The following is a 22,366-nucleotide window of genomic DNA, read 5'->3' as shown; positions in this document are numbered from 1 at the left end:
AGAGCAACCTTTTGCTGAGAACCAGCTGCTGCCTGTAAAATGAACACTGCAGGGGGAGAATAAATTATCCACATTCACAGTTCCACAGAACGAAGTAAGCACTGCCGTAAATTCCATAAAAAGCAGAGTGAGTCTGCAGCCCAGGAGAGCGTTCTTATAAAGAGGAGCGTATCAGGTTACCCTACAGCACAACTGTTCAGTCTTCTTATTTTAATGCTAACTATGTGTCACATGGGAATTTATTATTTTTATTTCTTATATTTTAAATTTTATAATAAACATACATACATTACACAATCCAAACTTAATAATTAAAATTACGTGCATAATGTTTAGAACTCCCCTTGTCAAATTTGCCACTTGTTTCCCTATTATAAAACCACATTGATCCTCTTTAATATATTTCTTAATATACTTGTTCATCCTATTTGCCAGTAAATATCTTAGCATATTGATTAAGCAAATAAATAAGTATATATGCTTCTGCATCTGTTAGAGCTTTGTTTTTCTTTTCTTGAGGTCTAATCCCTAGATTTTTTTTCCAACATAATTCCTTATTCTATCCTTTTTGGGCTGTATATAATCTATGATAAAAGACTTGGAAGTCTAACAATTTTTCTTTCATCAAACTGAACATTTTCCCCATTCTATCCTTAATTACTCCTATTACACCCTTGACTTTCATGGACCTGGCCAGCATTCCTGAATTTTCATTACTATTTTTTTTAAAAAACTGTCTTTAAATTTCTCTGAATTTTCCCCATCTCCATATTCTCTAATACCCTTTTTCATTGCTAGCAGAGCCACTAAAAGTTTTCCTTATGTCTTATATATTCCTTATGTATCCTGATTTCATCTCCCATATTTCTTCTTCACTCTCCTTCATATGTTTGTCTTGCTGCTTTTTCAGTTTATATTATTCCCTAATGCTTATTCCCTTCATAATAAAATTCATAATATCGTACATAATACCTTTACTACAATTCTCTTGTTCATTAATTGCCCATATCACCATAATTTCTTTCATTATTTTATCCACAATATCTTTTTGTTGAAAAATATTTATATCCATCCTCCAGCTTCCAGCTTCCTTGTAATCATTTCTGATATTAATATCCATCTTCATTAGGGCATGGTCAGTTACCTTTATGATTCATACTTCTGTATTGACCACTGATATCCTTAGATATAAATATGCAATCAATTCTATAATAATTGATTTGAACTAAGGAGCAAACAGTATTTTTTCCACTCAATCTTTCTCCATATATCTCTCAAGTCAGTTTTCCCTATCATTCTCTTTAAAACAGTAACATTATTTATGTCATCTCTAGTTTGGTTGAATTTATCTTTCCCTTTATCTAATACCATGTTGAAATCTCCCACCATTGTTACATATCCCTTCCTTATATTTCTCATTTCTTTAAGCACTTTGTAGCGTTCCCCCTTGTTATGCAAAATAAGTCATTTATTATTCATGACTATGCTAATGTGGTGAAGAGGCGGAGCAGAGACAGAGGTTAAAAGGTGGAGCCTGAGAGGAGGAGTCAAGAGTCAGTCAGGAGTAAGTTAGTCAGAGTCAGAAGGGATAGAGATTGAGTTAGAGACTGGTTAAGATAAATAGATAGAGAAGGTGGTAATTAATTATATGGCAAGAAGAAAGAATGTATACAGAGACCTGTGAATGATTTGTTTGTGTGGCAGTGAGGGAAACAAAGACTGGAACCTTTGTGAGGGCACAAAAAGTAGGTGCTTCATACAGGTGATTACCACACACTTCTTTGTAAAAACTGACTTGGTTATCATTTGGAAAATATTACACATTAATTAAAGTATATTCCTCTTTTCCCATTGTATCTTGTACCATCACAGCGTTCCGTGTCTAGTCGCGCTGGCCATGTGACCACAGAAACTGTCTTTGGACAAATGCTGGCTCTATGGCTTGGAAACAGGGATGAGCACCGCGCCCTAGAGTCGGACACAACTAGACTAAATGTTAAGGGGAACCTTTACCTTTACCATCATATATCTGCCATTATTGTCTTTTTTAGATTTCCACCTTAAATTCACAATTCCTAGCAATAATCATTGCAACTCCTCTCAACCGTGAAGTTCCAAAGGTTTTCTCATAAATCCCTGACCATCCTAATTTGAGTTCATTTGCTTCTTCTTTTGATTGATGGGTCTCTTGTAAAAATACTATATCTGTTTTATCTTTATTTAGCAGCCCCTCTATTCTTTTCCTTGTTATAATATTCCCCAGGCCTTTAAGATTCAATGTTGAGATTCTAAGAGTTTTAATCATATTTAATTGTCTCGAGTTCCCCCTTTTGGCCCCTTAAAGTGAATATAACCCTTAATAAAAAAATTATACCCCACCCTTTCCCAATCCAACATATTCCACCCAAATCCCTCATTTCAATATATAAAATCTTCTTCCCCGTTGGTCCATTGAAGCTCCAATGTTCTGATGTCGGCCTGCTATCTTACTACTAATTCTTGTTCCTCTACTTATTATTTTGAATTTTCTCTAACCCTATCATGTATTATCCATGTTCTATGTAAAAGTGGTGGAGAGACAGAGCCGAGAGAAAGGTTAAAAGGTGGAGCCTGAGAGGAGGTCAGTCAGTCAAGAGTCAGTCAGAGACGGAAAGTCAAAGAGAGAAGGAACAGATATTAATAGAGCTAAGCTGGTTAAGATAAATAGATAGAAGGTGGTAATTAATTATATGGCAAGAAGAAAGAATGTATACAGAGACCTGTGAATGATTTGTTTGTGTGCAATGAACAACTGAATAACATCTGTGATTATCATTAACTTTGCTACTTCAATAAATATGTTCTGTTTGCATTTACCTGACAAGTGTTTGGACAAACGTCTTTTATATTGTGGATAGAGGTAATCCACTGGTGGCAGTGAGGGAAACAAAGACTGGAACCTTTGTGAGGGCACAAAAAGTAGGTGCTTCATAGAGGTGATCGTCACAGTATGGAACTAAGGGGACAATGTAACAAAGAATTGTTTTGTAAGGGTGGAAGTGAACCCATCACGGAATCACACCGTAGTCTCTTTTTTCATGGGCAGAAGTCCTGTGATCACAGGGTTCCTGTTTCGTTCATCATCTCCCCAATTGCTAAGAAGGAGGCTGATACCAATTGCTCAGGTCAGGTAATAAATGGGGAGGCGCAGCGGCGCTCTTTAGAGTTGGTCTTCCTCCTTCAACAGCATCTGTCATGAACCAGAGGAGTGGTTCTGAAGAGAAAGGTGCCTTTCAGAGCTTGGGAACCTGTGGCCTTCCAGATGGTGTTGAAATCCAACACCTACTATGACAACATTAAAGTAAATAAAGTTTTTCCCCCCCAAAATCTGCTAATGGGGGACTGTGCAGCAACTTCTGGAGAGTCTAAGCAGGGAGATTGTATATTTAAAGGAATATATTTTTGTGCAAGCTGTCAGCCTAATAATGCCAGTTGCTCTCTTTTAACTTTGTTGGTGATATAATATTTATTTAATTTTTAACATGATTGTTTCTTGGTCGGTTTACTAAGAGACATTTATTGGCAGCTATTGTAATAAAATTGTATTGATTGCGGGTTTAATCCAGAATGATTCAAATGAAACATTCAATACGTCCTCCTCTTTTTTTGTCTTTCTATGTCCTCCTTTTGGTACCCATGTATCTGGCAACCCTAACTAGATACAGTGGGGTCTTGACTTAAGAACGGCTCGAGTTAAGAACATTTTGACTTAAGAACCGCTCTCATAGGAAAATATTGACTTGACTTACATACTTAGATTTGAGTTAAGAACTAAAAAAAACACGTGGGAGGCAGGGAAAGTGCAAAATTTGAACTTTCAGTTAACTGTTGGCCAGTGAAAAGGGTGCCTGTCTGCTTCCTCACTCCTCCCAGCATTTAGAGAGTGGATTGGGAGACAGTCTTTGGACTGCCTGGTCCTGGACTGCCTGGACTGTATTTTCCCTGCCTTCCCTGAACCTTTCTTGACCTAAGAAAAAAAGAAACAAAATATCCCCCTCTAGTGGTCGAAGGCAGAATAGCAGCTTCCCATTAGTTTCTATGGACGGAAAAGAGCAGATACGGATCAAATGGTTTTCAATGCATTCCTATGGGAAATGCAGATTTGACCTGAGAACTTTTTGACTTGAGAACCGCCTTCCAATACGGATTAAGTTCTCAAGTCAAGACCCACTGTAGGCCTTCCCCCCCCCCCTCAACTTATGTAGTTCTTCCTATTTTCTGAAAAACTGCCATGGGTGACGTACTTGGTCTCCTCTCTTCTTCCTCGGAGTTCAGACAGACATATCCCCATAGAAACTCTTGAGACAACCTCACATTATGCGTGCTACTCAGAGGAAGGGCCAAGCCATTCTCTTAAAATATTTTCATCCCCTCCTCCCCAAAGCTGCAGTCTGGTGCAGGTGAAAAGGAGGGGCTTTCAAAACCTTTCTCTTCCAGGGCTTTTTCTCTCAAATACTCAAATGTTGATGACTTGTATCCAGGCTCTCAGGTCTGACAGTAAGCCAAAGATGGACTTTTATTTCTCAGCATTAGATGCTCTGCCTGTTCATAGCACTTCTTGCAAGAATATAAGATATAAATGCCTGTCTTTAAATTCACCCGAGGCAAGTGTTTATATTATTTTGTACACTCTAAAGCTATGCTTTCTCATGATATTAATCAATGTTCTAAGTGAACTAAGAACCTAAGCTATGTGAATTCTGCTAAGAGCTCCATTACTCCAAGCTGTTGCTTATTGTTCAGTAAAGGACCTGGTAAAATTAGCCAATATTTTATATAAACATTGATATTCCAGTTGAGGCAAACATGTAAAGCAGGAGGAGCTAGCTCTGCCTTGTTGGGAGATTGACTGACTGACTGATTGATTACCCTGCCTTTTGCCTTAAAAGGACTCAAAGCAATCAAAGCTTTCTGTGCAGGCCAGAATATTGATTCCCCCATGTTCCACCTTGTGTGGAAAGCATTCACTGATCAACAAGTGATCCCTCTTTGGGCCTGTTGCTTCATGAGAACAATACAATAAGAGAGGTGATGGGGCCAAGTTCTCCTTGTTTTCCTTCCTCATACATCCAGCCAATGAATGGAACTATAGCCTTTAAAGGAACAAGGATCAGCAGAGATAGTAGAAAGCTGACTTTGGACTATTGTCCACGTTTGGGTCTTTTATACAATATAAATGCTCATAAAATAACTGATGGGGAGTTGTCTTGTCATTTTATAAATATTTTGCTCAATGCCTTTTACTCTGAACTTAAACCAATTGATGGTGATTAAATTAAATTTAGGGGATTAAATTCTGGTGTTGAATTTAGGAAGCTACATGAGAAAAAGAAGGCACTCAAACACTTTTGTCATAAGTTCAGTCATTGTGCTATACAGTACATGTCAAATGATGAGTCTGAAGAGGGCAAATGTATGCCGTCCATGGAAAATCAGGGTTCCAACTGATTTGGAGAATGTCCAGAGAGAGTGAAGAACCTCTACTTTAGTCATGGCCCTTGACTTATAGAAGGGTGAGAAAACTGCAGTGGGAGGTGGCAGGGCTTGTGCAGTTCCCTCTTTTGTGAACTTTCACATAATAATGCCTGAATATGGCTCTATAATAATCACGTGCCATCATGTCACTTCTGACTTCTGGTGACCCATTTCAGGCTTTTCAAGGTAGAGAGTACTCAGAAGTGGTTTGCCATTCCCTTCTGAGGGCACCTTGGGATTGTGCAGCTTGCCCAAGGCCACACAGGATAGCTCTACTCACAGGAGGCACAGTGAAGAATCTAAGTCTCAACCTCTGGCTCTGCAGCCAGATACCTAAACCACAGAGTTATCCAGCCAGCAGAATAGAACTACAGTGGTGTGCCGCTATACGCTTACCCCGCATGACGTAGAAATCGCTTAACGAGGACTTTTTTGCGATCGCTATTGTGATCGCAAAACGATGGTTCTAATGGGGTTTTTTGCTTCACGCTCATCAGGAGCCTGCTTCACGAACTGTTTGTTCGCTTAATGATGATTTTTCCGGCTCCGCAAAATAGCTTCCATCGGCAAAATGGCTTCCCTCCCTTCTCAAAATGGCTGGTTTCCAAAGGGAACCTTCGCATTACAGCAATTTCTAGCAGCTGATCGGCGGTTCTCTATGGGCAATCTTCACTGGATGATGAGGTATTTCCCTATTGGAACACATTGACCAGTTTTCAATGCATTCCAATAGGTTTGTTTGTTTTTTTTGCTTGACTACGATATCGCTTAACAGCGATTTTCCTGGAATGGATTATCGTCATCAAGCGGGACACCACTGTATTACCATACTATTACAGTACCCCAGTTATCCTTGTAATATCAGCTAAGGAAATATGAAAGTACTCTCCAGATGGCATGAAAACAGGTATATTTTTGTCAGCCTTGTTAAACAGACACTTATAGAACAATGTTTCTACCTTTTATAATTCTAGTATCTTCTTTTCTCTGCTCCACTCCCACAAGCATATGTATAAATATTTGCCTATGCATGTAGCACTCCATGCAACTGATAAAATGAGTGGCAGCCCACAAAAGGATATGTGAATTAAAATTCCTTCAGTGGGAAACTGTTGAAATAGTAACGATCTTGCATGGTTTATAACACTGGGAAACAGTTGTTGTTGTTGTTGGGGATATTAGGACCTAAAGGGATTCTTCTTTCCCACTAAACTATTGGTAAAGTTCTTTTTTCCTACCTCTGGCTTGCTTCTCCCTTCTTCCTGTTTGTTTGCTTAACTTCCTTTGTTTTGTTAGTCTTTTCCCTGTCCTCATCTTTGACTATGTGGCCAGCATGGAGGATCTGTCTCCCTTACGGTTCAGAGTCACCTTTCCTTTTTCTTTTTATTCTTCTGACAGTATCTACTGATTGCAACTGTAAGTAAAGATTCCCTTTCCATTTAAAAAGTTTCCAGAGTGATTTTTAACATATAAAGTGCAAGTAACTGTGGAAAAGGGATGAGCTGCTAAAGCTATTCTCTCACACTTCTCTGTGCAGTTTTTGTTTATAGCTATATATTCTGCTAAATATAAGGGGCATTAACCAATTCTCCAATAGGAAGAGAATTAGACATACAGCTGAAAGCATGTTAATATTCCAGAGGGCTGATGGACACATTTTTTGGGTATGTGAATCAGTGTCCAAAGGAATCCCATGCTTACATGTTGAAGACACAAAATACAGCAAGCTAATTTGCAATCTCCCCAATAAGGAAAAAGCTCCTCCTATGTCCTGTGGAGCTTACATTGTTTAAGGATTTCCTTTGTTAATCATGGGCTATCACATCTATTTGTAGCCTCAGTCTTTAAGGCACTACCAAGTTCTTTAAGATACTACCAAGTTCTTTATCTTTTTTGCTATGAATGACTAACATGGCTTTTGCGTGTCCATACCTGTTGCATTTGGGAATATTTTCCCTTTTGTGCTATAAAGGCTTTTTGTGGGTAAGGAGGGGGAATAATTTGTCACATGAATTTGCTCCAACTTCTGCCACTTTTCCTGGAACAGCAAGTTTGTAATTGTCCATTCTCAAGGGAAAGAATTTTCCTGTGTTTGTCTTCTGAGTATGCAATAGGTTATTCTGAGTTCATACTTCCATTGCAAAATTGTTTTTCATTTTCAGTCTGTGACTAGAATAACCAAAAATAGAATTCTGGTGATAAAATGTCTTTCAGAGGAAACAGCAATAATCTACTGTATATTTTTTCCAGATTCTCTTAATTCCCTTTATTTTTAGCACTTATCTTCCCTTCTTATTTCACACTTTGTGCATTTAACAGAACATCCACCTACCCCCTCAACTATGTGTGCAAAACATCATACCCTTTGCACATTGATATATTAATTCTTAGATAACTCTGTGAGAATCAGAAAAACTTGGGTAAGTTCAAATATTTAAATATTTGTTTCACAAAAAAAGTATTGTGAGCAATAGATTCTTCCTTCTGCTGCTCAAAATAGCACTATGGGTTCAGCAAACTTTAAAAGTAAAAAGTTTCATGACAATTCATTTTTATTCAAACATCTGCAACAAACGTACACTTTTGGTAGTTGTCAAAAGCATCATAAAATGATATGCTGTTGCATAGTAAAAACAAATGGTCTCCTTGGTAGAAGGTACTGTATTGTTTTTTCAAACTGCTGATCAGCCAAATTGCCAAGCCTGCAGACAGAAAACTAGCATAGCAGGCAAAGCCTGGGGTTAGACATTTTTGACTTGACTATGCTAACTGCCCACATTCCTGGACTTTAAAAGATTTATCATACAAAATGATTTATCTCACCTGTGTCCTAAAATGGCAGAGCCCATTCTATACCGCATTATTCTAACAAGCCAATCCGGTGTAGGTATACATTCTCTTGGGGAGAATGTATCAACCCCGTGGTCCCTCAATTGTGGGGTCCCGCAAGGTTCAATCATCTCCCCAATGCTGTTTAACATATATATGAGAGTGTTGGGGGGGCATCCGGGGATATGGAGCTTTGTGTCACCAATATGCTGATGACATATAGCTCTACATCTCCTTTTTCCATCTGCAGTGGATGCAGTTCTGTCCCTTAGGCTCTGCCTGGAGGCTGTTCTGCAATGGATGCAGTCAAATGGACTAAGGCTGAACCTGGACAAGATGGAGATCCTGCAGGTGGGTGGCCCTGATGTCCCTCTCTTTTTTTTGGGGGGGGTGATTCTCACCACAAAGAATTTGGTTTGCAGTCTGGGAGTCCATCTTGACCTGGCACTTACCATGGAGACCCAGGTAGCATCTGTGGTTAGGTCTGCCCACTTACATCTTTGGCGGATCGCTCAGCTGCATCCCTATCTAGATGTGGGGGTGCTTACTACACTGGTCCATGCGCTTGTAGTCTCAAGAATAGACTGCTGTAACGCTGTCTACGTGGGACTTTCTTTGAGAATGATGCGGAAGCTCCAGATGGTCCAGAACACAGCAGCAAGGCTATTAACAGGGATGAAAAGATTTCACCATATTTCCCCCACTTTGGCTGCCTTACACTCGCTACCTACCTGCTTCCGCATTGATTTCAATATCCTAACCTTTACATACAAAGCCCTTAACCGTTTAGGCCCTCGATACCTGACAGAGCGCCTTCTTCCACCCAGTTCTACCCATATCACCCATTCCTGTCAGGCTGGGCGGCTGAGGGGCCTAACGTCAAGAGAGGTCCGATGGGAAAAAACTAAAAATCAGGCCTTCTTGGTAGTGGCCTCTCACCTATGGAACAACTTACCTATAGAGGCCTGGCTCCCTCGCTGAGGGCCTTCAAGACTAACCTGAAGACTGGCTATACAGGCAGGCCTTCCTTATAGCCACTACCTAGCCTATCTCCCCTCTTCTTCTCCTTCTCCTTCTTCTTCTTTGCTCTTTCTTTTTCTTCTTCTTCTTCTCTTCCTTTCCCCATCTTGGACTCTGTGATTAACTTGGATTTTACCTTAGTTTATTTTTAAGTTATATGTAAACTGCCCAGAGTAGACATGTTCTAGATGGGCGGTATATAAATCTAATAAATAAACAAACAAACCTCAGTGCTGAACCTCAACACACATATTCTTAACAAGTCAAAACCTATTGGTTTAAGGCAAGAAGTTATATTAAAGCTATATAATTTAAAGCAAGAAAATTGAGGCCACATATCAATTCTTTACCCTCAAAATCGGTACATGGGTATCATGATGCATCCTTGGATCAACTGAACTGGACTAGTAAAGATTATCTAGTAGCAGCACGTTTAAGACTAACTAGTTTTATTTTTTGTAAGTTTTCTGGACACCCAGAAGCCTGTGAAGAATAAAACTAGATAGTCTTGAAGGTGCTATGAGATTTTTAAAGTAACAATTATGTAACTGTAGATATGAGTATGCAAATCTTCTATTTGTAGACAATGACATTATCAAAGCCTCTGTTTCATTTCGGCTATTCTACATCATTGGTGATGTAACACAGGGAAATAGGGTGTCTAAGAGTATGTTGTAGTGCTTTCTTGGATGGAAGTACAATTACAGGAAGGATGCAATGATATGTCCAAAGAAAGTCTGTATTCTACTGAACAAGTAAAAGTAAGACAAAAATATTTTAAAATTCTTACCCTGGATGCATGGTAAAAAGCAAATGAACATATCTTAACCACCTCTAATTGAATTTCTAAGGAGTCCAGCCTATTTACAAAGGGGAAAGAATGTCCATGTAAACCTGTTTCTTAAAAAGATAGGGCCTGCTTGTTATAATATGTTACTCACAAGTCTTCCCCTACAGGTGTTTGTCTGCTGTTCACAGCTTTTCCCCAAGAGACACATTCCAGAATCAGACATGTTCCACCAGCCCTCCCTCGCACCTCAATGGTTGGAGTGTCTGGGTTGATCTTCGATTTTATTGAGAGGTTCAGTTGTTACTTGCCTTCCCCTTTGTTGCAAGCAGCTCAGTCCATGATGTTATTTTTGGTTCACCTTTTCAAAATGCTTTTTTAAAACCTTGCAAATGCTGAATGTGATACAAACAATGCAATGAGTTGTTACTCCGCCCCAGGAGTGAATATTGAGTTTTTGTTCCGTCCTGTTATCCAGAATTATACAAATGCCTTTAATTCTCGTGTGTTTTTCCACATTTGTCTTAAGACCGTGCACGTGCCTAATAAAAAGCTTGTGGAAAATCATGATGTCCACTAATTGTATCTGTGGGAGAGAGAACATGAAAACATCTCATCAAATACAACTATACCCACAGTAACCAAACTTTGTCCATTAGCAGAGCCCAAGATCTCATTTTGTTCCTTGTGAATTTGGTTGGTTTTGGAATACACTTAGGACACTTCCAGATGGGGCAAAAATACCTGTAAGAGTACTGAGTTCTGCTTTATTGGGTTTAGTACTTTTCCCACAATCCATATGATGGCAGCCTTTATCCAAAATCTTCAGTGCATTTCCCCATGCCTTTCTCTGCGATTTCAAAATAATTGCTGGGGGCATTTATTTCATTCAAAGTACTGTATTTGGTTTAGTACTATGGTGCTTGCAATGAAAAATTCCTTTCTACGTCAGAGGCTCCCAGTCAGATGTTTTTAATCCCACCTTTCACTCCACACACCCCTCATAGATTTTCAAGATTTTCCCAAAACGATAGGTTTTCAAAGACATGACTTTTCACAGTACAATTTGGATGCAAGTCATAGTAAACCCCAGTCTCCTTTGTGATGAACCAGGAAGGAGTGCAATGATTTGGTGGGGGTGGGACTTTTGTCTCATCTGTATTAGCCCTTCTGTTGGAACTTCTTTCCCTTGTGTGCTATGAAATGCCAAATGTTGTTCTAAGTCCAAATTACTACACTGTTGAATGATTTGGGGGAGGGGCTGTTATTGTATTTCTGCATAATTTATTGTTTTCACCTTGTCCCCTTTCTTATTAGCTGCTGTGGAATTTCTCAGGTGTGACTGGATTATTAAGTCACAACTAATGTGGAGATGCTGCCGAATCTGTCTCCCTCACAGGAACTTACTGCTGGCATCTGTGTCTAAGGATTATCATCTTTCATTTGAAAAACATGGCCAAATCAAGGACTTTTGAAAAAAAGATATGGCATAATCTCCTGTCAGTGCATGTATAGTTAAGTGTCTACACCTTTTCAAAGAAAGTGTTTTTCAGGTGCAAGGGTGACCTGTTGACTCTTGTTTTAGTTCAGAAGAGAAATTGTGCTTCAGTTTTCATTCATTTGGGAAATTTTTGATTTGTACTTTTACCTGTACCTGTTGATACTTAAATCAATACAGACTCTATTGCCATGTTTGCTTGAAACCACACCATTACAACCATATATTCACATTGCCCTAGTAGTTGTCTTTACAGGGGAAGTATTGTAATGCTGATATCTCCTCCTCTACCCTTTTTATTAGAACAACTATTTTTCCTAATAGAACTGCAGGCTGTCATCCTCTCATTGTAATTCCATTACCTCCTGCATCCCAACTCCATTACCCTTAACAACTGCCTTACAATCCATTATCTTCCTTATCATCTCTTGTGCAGTCGTTATCCTCACCTCCTCATTTACAATCATCACCTCACCACAATTACAGTCCCATTATCTTTATCACTACTCTCTTACAGCCCTAATTATAACCATTACCATTTTGCTGTCTCTACCTTTCTTGTAAATCTCTATCTTTCTGTATGTGAAGGGGATAACCCTCATTTCAACAGCCATCTCATTACAACTCTGGTATATTCAAATCCACCTCCTATCCCTACCTTATAAGATGGTTTGAAGAATGCCATTCATATCTGTAATTATTTCCTCATTGCAGTATTACCTGCTTTCATCACTAGGGCTGTGTTTCTCCATAGTGGTTCTGTAAGTTACACTCCTGGTGCATGGGGATCAGTATTGGAAATGACAGGGCATATTATTTGCATCACACTGGTCCCTTTTGGTGTTCTTTCCATATCAATAATCCTTTCCTGCTCACTGTTATTACCTTCACCACTGCCCACCATTATTGTCACCTCTAATTATGGTCATAGTTATCTCCATTATGTTTCCTTTATCCTTATTCTTCTCTAAACTACAAATTTTACAACCCCTGAGACTAGTCTTTTCATAGTAATCTGTACTCCATCACCACCAGCTTCCTTCCCAGTTGCACACGAAGCACCCACCATCTCAGCATTACAATGCCACTGGTCTAATCAACAGCTGTTTTCAGCAATGGAACTGTGACCATCCAATTTCCTCATTATCTCTATGATTAGAACCAGCTGCTCCCACATGATAATACTCTTCTTTTCATTGACATCCATGCTAGTAATTTTCTCTGATTGAAATGATAAATGTCTTCAACACTCTTGAGTTTTATTAGCAATTTTAATAGCACATGTCTGACACATTACCATGTGCTACCATAACTATTCAATTCTTCAATAAAACTCTGGTTCATGAATGTGGAATATTGTGTTTCTGTATCCAGGATTCAAACTACGAGGAAATGGCCTGATTATTCCTGCACAATACCAAGCCCACATTGGCAGCAGAAAAAAAAAAATGCCAAAGGAAGCCTGTATGTTGACAACACCATTGGCAGCAGTTAAGATGGTCTACAGCAGCCATTCTCAATAGGGAATATGCCCCCAGGGGCTCCTGGCACATTCCACAGACTAGAAACAATTATTCACACACCATCTTTTAAGGTTCATTAATCATTATGCAACTTACAAAATCCTGAGTCAGTCTAAATTTCTTTCATATTGTGTTTACGGCCATTTTCAAAAAAAGGTTGAGAATGGCTGGTCTACAGAATACTCTCTTGTGCCCCTACATTCTCACTTATCAAAAAACCAGCCATGATAGTTGCATTGCATTTAGATGACAAGTGATTAACTAATGAAGAAAGGAGTCAGTGTCTGATATTTTCTCTTGATTGGTGTCTCTTTGTGAACGGTGGTGAACACATGATGGTATTCTGTAGACCATCTTGACTGCTGCCATTATTGTTGTCAACATTCAGGCTGCTATTTGATATTTAGCCAAAATATGGGTTCCTGCAGCTTGAGCTTCATCCTTGGATGCAGTTCATCCAACCTTGGGGAACTGAACTCATTCAAAGTACTAATTTATTCCTTGACTATTTGTTTATTAATCTCGAGCTGCAATCCTGTCCCCTCCACTTGCATTTCACATTTGTCCGAAAGGTCATAGTCTTCAGCGGGTCCAGAAGATGGCAGCCAGGTTGCTAACTGAAGAATTACAAGAATCATATAACCCCACGTTACAGCAGCTCCACTGGCTATTGATCCATTTCTGGGAACAATTCAAAGTGCTGGTTTTAACCTATAAAGCCCTAAACGAGTCCAAGACTGGATCTCCTCTATGAGCCTGCCTGGGCATTAAGATAATCAAGGAAGGCCTTTCTCTTGGTCCTGCCACACTAATTAAAGGAAGTCATAGAAGAAAGAACAATCTAACATGAGATTGGTTTTGCAATATCTGAGCAGAGTTCTAAATGATATAATCATTTGGAGGTCTTTGACTCATATAGTTACCACAGTAGAAATGGTCTGATGGCATGTAACATCTTTGGGACATGGTGGCGCTGCGGGTTAAACCACAGAAGCCTCTATGCTGCAAGATCAGAAGACCAGCAGTCGTAAGATCGAATCCACGTGACGGAGTGAGCTCCTGTCACTTGTCCCAGCTTCTGCCATCCTAGCAGTTCGAAAGCATGTAAAAATGCGAGTAGATAAATAGGTACCACCTCGGTAGGAAGGTAACGGCTGTCATGATGATGGGGATGTAGTCAGAGAAATGTAAAATGGAGTCAGACAGGTTGTGTGAGGATGATTTGAGAGACATTGGAATGTGTTTTTCTAAGTGCCATGAGAGTGTTTTCCCGAGGACTGATACAGCCTGGTTCAAGATAATGATGAAATTGAGAGGCCCGTGGAAGACTCAACATTTCATATTAATTGGAGAAGAGATAAACATCTGGACTCTCATGGGAATAAGGGAAGGAGGAAGATGGTACAGCCTCTTGAGGCTAATTGGTTAACAGCTAGAAGTGTCAAGAAGAAGGGAAGAGTTAAGAGAAGATAGAAAATGGACGATGGGTTATGTGAAAGTGGTTCAATGATTCATTGTTGTTCTGATCTGGATTTCAATTCCATGATGATGGGAGATAAAGGAACTTGATTGAGAGAGGATGTAAGTAAAAGAGAAAGAAAGAGGTGAGGCTGGCCCATTATAGCCCACCTTAGTTAGCTTATTAGTGTTTATCATTTTTAATGGGAAATAGTTATTTTATTTAATCGCAATGATCTTTGAATAAGTTCTAGGTGCTAATGCTTGTGCAATATAAACTGGTTCTAATGAAACTCTATTTGTCTAATAAAAATTAATTATAAAAATTCTATAAAAGGACTGGTCTCTTGAACAGCAGGGTCTGGCTAAATCCAGGAGGTGGAGAGGGCCACAAACTAGCTATTTTTAAGAGTCCTATCTAACTGAGCTTTAGTGAGTTCTAAGTAACCACAAAGCCCATGTGTCTGTACTTGCAAAGTACTGGTTAAGAGTAAAGTGTTCTTTTAAGGTCAGACTTGTTCAAAGGGCTTACGTTACGCACTGCTGAGGTCCTGGGACTTGCTCCAGCACAAAGGTAGTAGGTAAGGGACCTGTCAGACTCTCTGACTGAGTGCAACATGCCCCTTAGGGGGTATGGTGCACCACAATGGCTTTCCATGTCTAGTCGTGCTGGCTACAAGACCACGGAAACTGTCTTTGGACAAACGCTGGCTCTATGGCTTGGAAATGGGGATGAGCACCGCGCCGTGGGGTCAGACACGACTGGACTAAATGTCAAGGGGAACCTTTACCTTTTAAAATCTTTGGAGATGTTTTTTAAAATTGCCAAACAATTGTATATTGACAAGATGGCGTGGAATGGTTGAGTCTATGACAGGTCATCAGCACTGCTAACATTCAATAAGAACATCCTCAACCACAAAGTAAAAAACAATAATTTTCCAGCTTAAACAAGTGACCTTCTGAATATTTGTTCTCTATTAAACCTTTACCTTTACCTATTATTTTAAAATATATTTTAAAATATTTTTACAATGAGACACTGAATACCTTCGCAAGCACAAATCCCTTTTTGGCCAGGAAGGAGTTAAAAGGTTCTCTTCTTCAAAGTAAGCTAACTGGGTCCTGATAGGCTCAAAGGTTCAGACTGCACCAGATCAGGAGCTGAGAGAATGACTACTGAAAGTACTCAAGACTAGCAAAGACAACTGCTCTGTGCTTTTGTAATGCAGAAATACTTTGAATATGCCTTAGAAAATCATATGCTAATTCCCTAGAGATACATGGCAAAATGTTCCCCTTTCTGGAAGACTGTCACTCCATTATTTTCTTTAAAGCAAGCCTATTTTTTGTTTGTTTGTTTTTGGCTCGTTAAAGAAAACCCCTTTTGACTCTTTCTGTGACCTTTCCCTCCCCTCCAAAAATCTCCCTTCCCTCTCCTTGAAGCTGCAATCATGTATCTGCTTTGCAAAGTTCTTACTGATAAGTCTGTTCAGTGTGATAAGAAATCACTGCTTCTCTATTTAAAAGGCCTTTTCTAAGGAGCAGTATTTCAGCCCCTACTGGCTAAATTATTTCCAAATTTAAAAAGTGAGTGGGGCCAACCATTCTCTGTCAAGAGAAACAAGATTTGTATTTTCAATTTATATGAACTATTTTAAACATGTGGACATTTAAGGTCACATATTTCTGAATGGGGGAACAGTTTCACTTTAAAAAAAATATCATAACTTGAAACCTCTTTGTTCAAACTTCCCAAAATTTGGCACAGAGCAGCAGCAGGCTATCTGCCACATTTGTACCAAATTTTGTGCTGATTTGAATCTCAGTTTAAACATTAAAACATTCTGTTTGGGATGCCCCCATTTTTAGAATTGCTTTGTTGCATGTTGATTTACTCTGCTACCAAAAGATCACTATTTCAGTCCTAACACAAGGCATGCTTTTCCAAATATACTCCATTATTTTTGTGGTAAATTTTCAAACCAGTGCATTTTTTTCAAATATGCCCTGTGCCTTTATGTCATTGAATCCAATGACATACTAGTGGATGTGATGGTACCATAATCCTGTAGTGCTGATTGGGTCTCTCTACCCTGTACTCTATCCAAAGACATCCAGCCCCCACTGGCACTATTCTTTTCTACTCGTCAATATAGCTTTCAAAATCCATAGCAGAATTTTCTCTCCCTCCCTCTCCCTCCCTCCCTCTCTCCCTCCCTCCCTCCCTCTCTCCCTCCCTCTCTCTCTCTCTCTCTCTCTCTCTCTCTGCCTACCTACCTACCACCCTTTAGCACAATACCCCAGAACAGCAAACAATGAATTTAACCTATTGTGAAAACCGGAAGAAAACTCCTTGCATGCACTTCAGTAAGTGGGTCATGCCTTGGAAGTACAGTAATGAGTTACTGGGTCCAAGCTACCTCAAGGACTGTATCTCCCATTATGAGCTGGCTTGGGTGTTAAGATCATCAGGAGAGGCCTTTAATGATGGATAGTTAAGCACTACTGCTTTGGCTAGATTTTTCATACCGCTTCTGTTTTCCATTTCTCGGAGTGGCATTTGGTCCTTTTTTTCTTTTTAGTGTTTGCATACTTATTGTTCTTAGCATTAATATTGTCTTTTAATGACGTAAGCTGCCTCTTTATACTTATTGTTCATAGCTTTAAATATTGTCTTTCAATGTCGTAAGCCAGCTTGGCTCCTTTTCAAGGAAGAAGGCAAGGTATAAATAAATAAATAAATAAATAAAGTTCCTTGTATTTATTCACTTTCCATAGTAATAAAGGCATAAATACATTTATAACATACCAATAAATAACTTTTGGGTTTTGTCACTATAATGTTTACTTTTATCAAGCCCCACAGACTTTGATAGGACTAACTCCCAGTGAAGTGTGTATCAAATTGGTGGGGGTGGGATTTGCTGTATTTGGTGTTGTATTTATTGTTGAAACAGGCAAGTTTTTTTTAAACACAAATTAGACAACAGTTATGAATCTTCTTGTAGAAAGAAAACACCTGCTGTATGGGCTTCTAGTTCATTTGAGGCAGAGGACGGTATCTAAAATGCTCTTTAAAAGGAGAATTTATAACATAAACTTAACGTGGCACATTGTTTTTGTATACTGTTGCTGGGGTACGAGTCTGGATATATTTTTCCATTCTTTAATTAATCATGTGGATTTTATATTTTAATCTCTCTTGTGTGAGAGAGATTTAATGTGTCTAGATATATATTTTACAAGAATTCAGGTCTTTTTGTTCACCAAGAAATCAGAAAACAAATAATTTATATACATTTAATTTAGATGCTATTACAGATTCCGCTTAAAAATTGAACTATAATGGAAACCGTCTACATTTTGTAACTTAGAACTACAGCAGAGATGGGCATAGGCAAAAGTGCAGCCCCTCCAGCTGCTGCTGGACTCCCACCATCCCAGTCTGTTGGGCTGACAGGAGTGGTAGTCAAGTAGTATTTGGACTCTGCAAGGCTACACATTCCTCATGCTTGCCAGAAGCAGAGTTCTATGGTTGCGAAACCCTTGGACCATTCACACTCTCTCAGCCTAATTTCACAGGTTGTTGTCAAAATAAAAGGCAGGTCTCCTTGTGGTAGCACACAGATACTCAGTGGAATATAAATTCTGAATATAAATGTAATGGATATAAATGTAATAAAGATAATAGTTGGGAAATAAATATACATTCCACACCATGCCAGTCTTTTTAATCCAAAGAGCTTCTCTAACATGGATTGTAATGGAACCAGATGAGAATGGGTCATGTTCTGCAGGATTTGACAGAATCAATGTCCCTCTGCAGATCACTCTAAAGTGGGTGAGGTTTGCAGGAAATCTTTGTGATATCACAGACACCCTCAGTCCTGGGGTGTGAAATCCAATCCAGCAAGAGACAAGTCCTTAAAAATCCCATTTTTCCTCCTTACTGAGAGTGAGACTGTCATGCTACAAAGTGTTGGGGGGGGCTGGTGAGGGGTGAGGGGAAGCTGAGCTTGGTACCCATCTCAAATGCCCCAAAGTTTTTGAAAGAACTACCTCCACATGCCATACAGCTGAAGAACAAACCGTGGCTACGTTTTCAGTTTAACGGGCTGTATTGACAGATGGCTTTTATGAAGTGTACAGGAAAATGCTTCGTATCTCAGTAAACTCCTACACGGTGGACCAACATTACCTACATATTGTAGTGGGTGGGGGGGCACAGATTGTGGAAAAAAAAGTAGCTAAGAGTTTGGCAACCTCATGGGTTGTGGTTGAGGTAATATTTTCATTAGGCCCACAATATTCATAGGCAGTACACTGAACTAACATCACTCAATGTTTTGCTGTTTTTAATTTTACCAATATTTCATATATATCCATAATTTTAAATTGTGCAATGCTTTGATACGAATGAAGAAAGAAAGAAGCTCATTAACACCCCACCTCTTTTCTCTGCCTATTGCTGACTTGCCCTACACCAGATGTCTCTGTGCCCTAACAAAAATGCTAAATCATGGATGCCAGGTATACCCACCTGCCTGCTTCACACAGAGCTAATGCCTGGAGCAAATGCCCCTCTGGTCTGTGACTGAGGTGAAATATGAGCACTGACTCTAATATAAATGTACAAATGTTGCACCCTCCTGGGTTCTGGCACGGAAACTTCTTTAAATGATAAATTAAAGCTAAGTTTCTCTGGGGATCAGGGAGGAATGTTTAAAAGAGCAAAGCACACCAGCAGAATAACTCAGGCTTAGAAGAAGAGTTTTGCACAGTCTCAGCCGTTCATCATATCCACAGCGGGCAACTCACAAAGGAGGAAAAAGAAATATAGAACATCTGGAAACCTTGGAAATTAAAAGAAAGCTCAACTTTGTTTCTTCTTCCACCCCACAAAGAGTTATGGTGAGCACTGTAGGGATGTGACTGTGTTTTATGATAGGCTTTTGAAGCCCTGGAAATGTTCACTTAGGTTAGTAAATAATTCAAAAAATGATTTGTGCCAGCCCATCAGAGATCAGGTAATGCAGGAATAAAGCATACTTCTCCACAGCATGAGTGAGCATAATAATATGCTTTTATTGCCAGTCACGTAATAAGCAGCTTCCTCAGGTACCTTGTTAAAAACAATATTGTTTGTGCTATTGCTTCCAAATGTCAGCAGAGCAGAGGCTTCCTGCACCCAACGTTACCACAGCAAAACTCAACATTACAAGTGACATCAGGGTGTGGCAGCTGCCCACATCCCAGCATCTCAAAGAGACCTCTTACAGTCTCTTGGCCTGTCACTACTCATGGGTTTATGTGTTTGATTGAACAGCTGGGCAGGAAAACCTATGAAGAAAAGAACTTTCTACACAGTCATGAAATCTCAATTTTATGAATGTGGGATATTGTACCCATGATTCAAAATGCTAGGAAATGGCACGATATTGCTGCACAATATCATGTTTGTATTACCAGCAGTAGAAAGGATACGAAACTTTACATAGCAAAGGGTAGCCTGAATGTTGACAACACCAATGGCAGCAATCAAAATGGTCTACAGCAGCAGTTCCTAACTTTGGGTCCCCCAAATGTTCTGGAACTAAAACTCCGAGAAACCTTCACCACTAGCTGTGCTGGCCAGGATTTTTGAGAGCTGTAGTCCAAGAATTGAATTGAATATTCTGGCTTTTTAAAATGGGAGTTTAAATATACATACACAATATACAAATTCAATCAGAAATGTCCCTCATATAAAATTGTCCAATGATAGAGGATTCCAGAAGATCAGCACATGATCTGTACTACAGTTACTGTGTGAAGGCAGAAGCAAGAACTGTTTGGATGGGGCCATGGGTCCTGCCGTGCCAAAATATTTTGAAAGGCTGTTTTGGACTTCATGAAATGATGAAACAAAGGTATGAGTATGTACAACATGTACAACAGAGAAGCACACACACTCTTTAACCTCTTGGGTAAACTAATGTTGTCCTGCCTGCTCCACAGAATGCAGAAGAGAAAGCTATGTTCCAATTTCCAAACACTTTTCTTAGGTTAGGCAATCTGAGCAAGAGAAGCTATAGCAAACCAAAAGTTCTATGAACAGCTTTGTTTTTATGTGCATGTTTCCCAAAATATGTCCCCTCACCTATTGAAATAAAGATTAAAAAAAAAGCAAAAGGCTGGAGTTAGCAAAGAATGTCACTGGAAACCAAGATCAAAATCATCCGTACTATATGAAAGACTCAAGAAAGAGAGGAACAAAAATCAACTCATTTGAAATGTGGCATTGGAGGAAAGCTGTGCAGATACCACAGACCACTAGAAAGGCATAAAAGTGGGTGCTCAGTCAAGCCAAGCCTGAACCTCTTGAGCAAAAATGAGTCAACTGAGGCTACCTTACCATGTACATATAATGAAAATACAGAACTGACCAGAAAAGACAATATTGCTGGGAAAAGTGGGCGCAAAGAGAAGACCTAACATGAGACAGATTGTCTCAATAAAGGAAGCCACAGTTGTTAGTTTACAAGACCTCAACAGAATTTACTGGAAAAGACAATATTGGTAAGAAGGGGAGAGTAGTAGGATGAGAGAACAACCTAACATAACATGCTCTTGGCTTGAAGATCTGAGCAGAGCTGTTAATGACATTTTTGACTTAAGACCTTAATCCGTCCCAGAAGATGTTCGTAAATCAAAACATTTGTAAGTCAAAGCACCATTTCCCATTGAAATGCATGGGAATGGGATTAATCCGTTCCAGCATTTCAAAAAAATAAAATAAAAAATAAAAACAAACAGAGCAAGTCCCATGCTGGGACTGCAAAAAGAAAAAAAATCACCAAAAAACAAAATTGACCTTCAATCCCCCCCACCAACAAAAGAAGAGCCACCCACCCAAAACATTTTTTAAAAGCAGCACCTTACCGGTCTGAAGCCTCCGAAGCCTCCTGGGCTTCCACTGCTGCTGTGAGAGCCATGGCTAGGAGGCTTGAGCTTGGCTGGGGTGCTTTGGCTGCTCGCCTCCCGGCTTGCCTCCCACTCACTCCTCACTACCCTCCATGGACCGATGTCGCTGCTGGTGCCCGATGCCGGCTCCAGCTCTGGAACCAGCACCAGCAGCTGCTTGCTGAGGCAGCCACGTTGATCCTCAGCGCTCCTTGCCACCCTCCATGGGCCAATGGCAGGAAATCCAAATGGCCTCCCAGCCAGGCTCTAACTCCTGGTGCTGGGTTTGTCCCCGCTGCTCACTCCCATAGCCCAGGCTCAAGCCTCCCGACACTGGGCCACCCCCACCACCGCATCCCTTTCCTGAACTGTTGGGGCGAAAGAACTACATAGAAGCAGCCTCTTCACCACCAACGGTTAGTACATTTAAATTTCCTGTTCTTTTCGCCTGTCTTTTTTCGTTTGTAAGTGAAAGCTCCGTTTTTCAAGTCAAAGCAAAATTTTGCAAATGGAGCTGTTTGTAAGTCAAAATGTTCGTAGGTCAAGGCATTTGTAAGTCAAGGCACCACTGTAGTCACCACACATCAGAAGTGACTTGATGGCACATAACATCTTTGAAGGTTTTTAAATTACCAGTCAATTGTACAGTGACAAGATGCGTGGAAAGGTTGAAACCATGACACCACATGGTTACCAAAGCTGTGCTAACATCAAGTAAGATGATTCCCTGCCACAAAACAAAACTCAGTACAGTGGTGTTTCAACTTACGACCATAATCCGTTCCAAAACAT

At 39.7% G+C, this 22,366-nt stretch overlaps 1 protein-coding gene and 1 long non-coding RNA gene across 11 annotated transcripts in view; one reads left to right on the top strand and one right to left on the bottom strand.

Moving 5' to 3' along the window:
• TNR (tenascin R) overlaps positions 1–22,366 on the bottom strand; it is a 618,967-nt gene that overhangs the window by 281,600 nt on the left and 315,001 nt on the right. The window lies entirely within an intron of this gene.
• LOC140706765 (uncharacterized) lies at positions 1,704–21,512 on the top strand. The gene is made up of 2 exons (XR_012086613.2): positions 1,704–8,694; positions 11,468–21,512. It is a non-coding gene; the product is annotated as an uncharacterized LOC140706765 (long non-coding RNA).

This window comes from Pogona vitticeps, chromosome 4, assembly GCF_051106095.1.
Source record: "Pogona vitticeps strain Pit_001003342236 chromosome 4, PviZW2.1, whole genome shotgun sequence".
In the NCBI taxonomy this organism is placed as follows: domain Eukaryota; kingdom Metazoa; phylum Chordata; class Lepidosauria; order Squamata; family Agamidae; genus Pogona; species Pogona vitticeps.
Note: the sequence above shows the minus strand (reverse complement) of the source record. Positions and strands in the feature narration are given on the sequence as shown.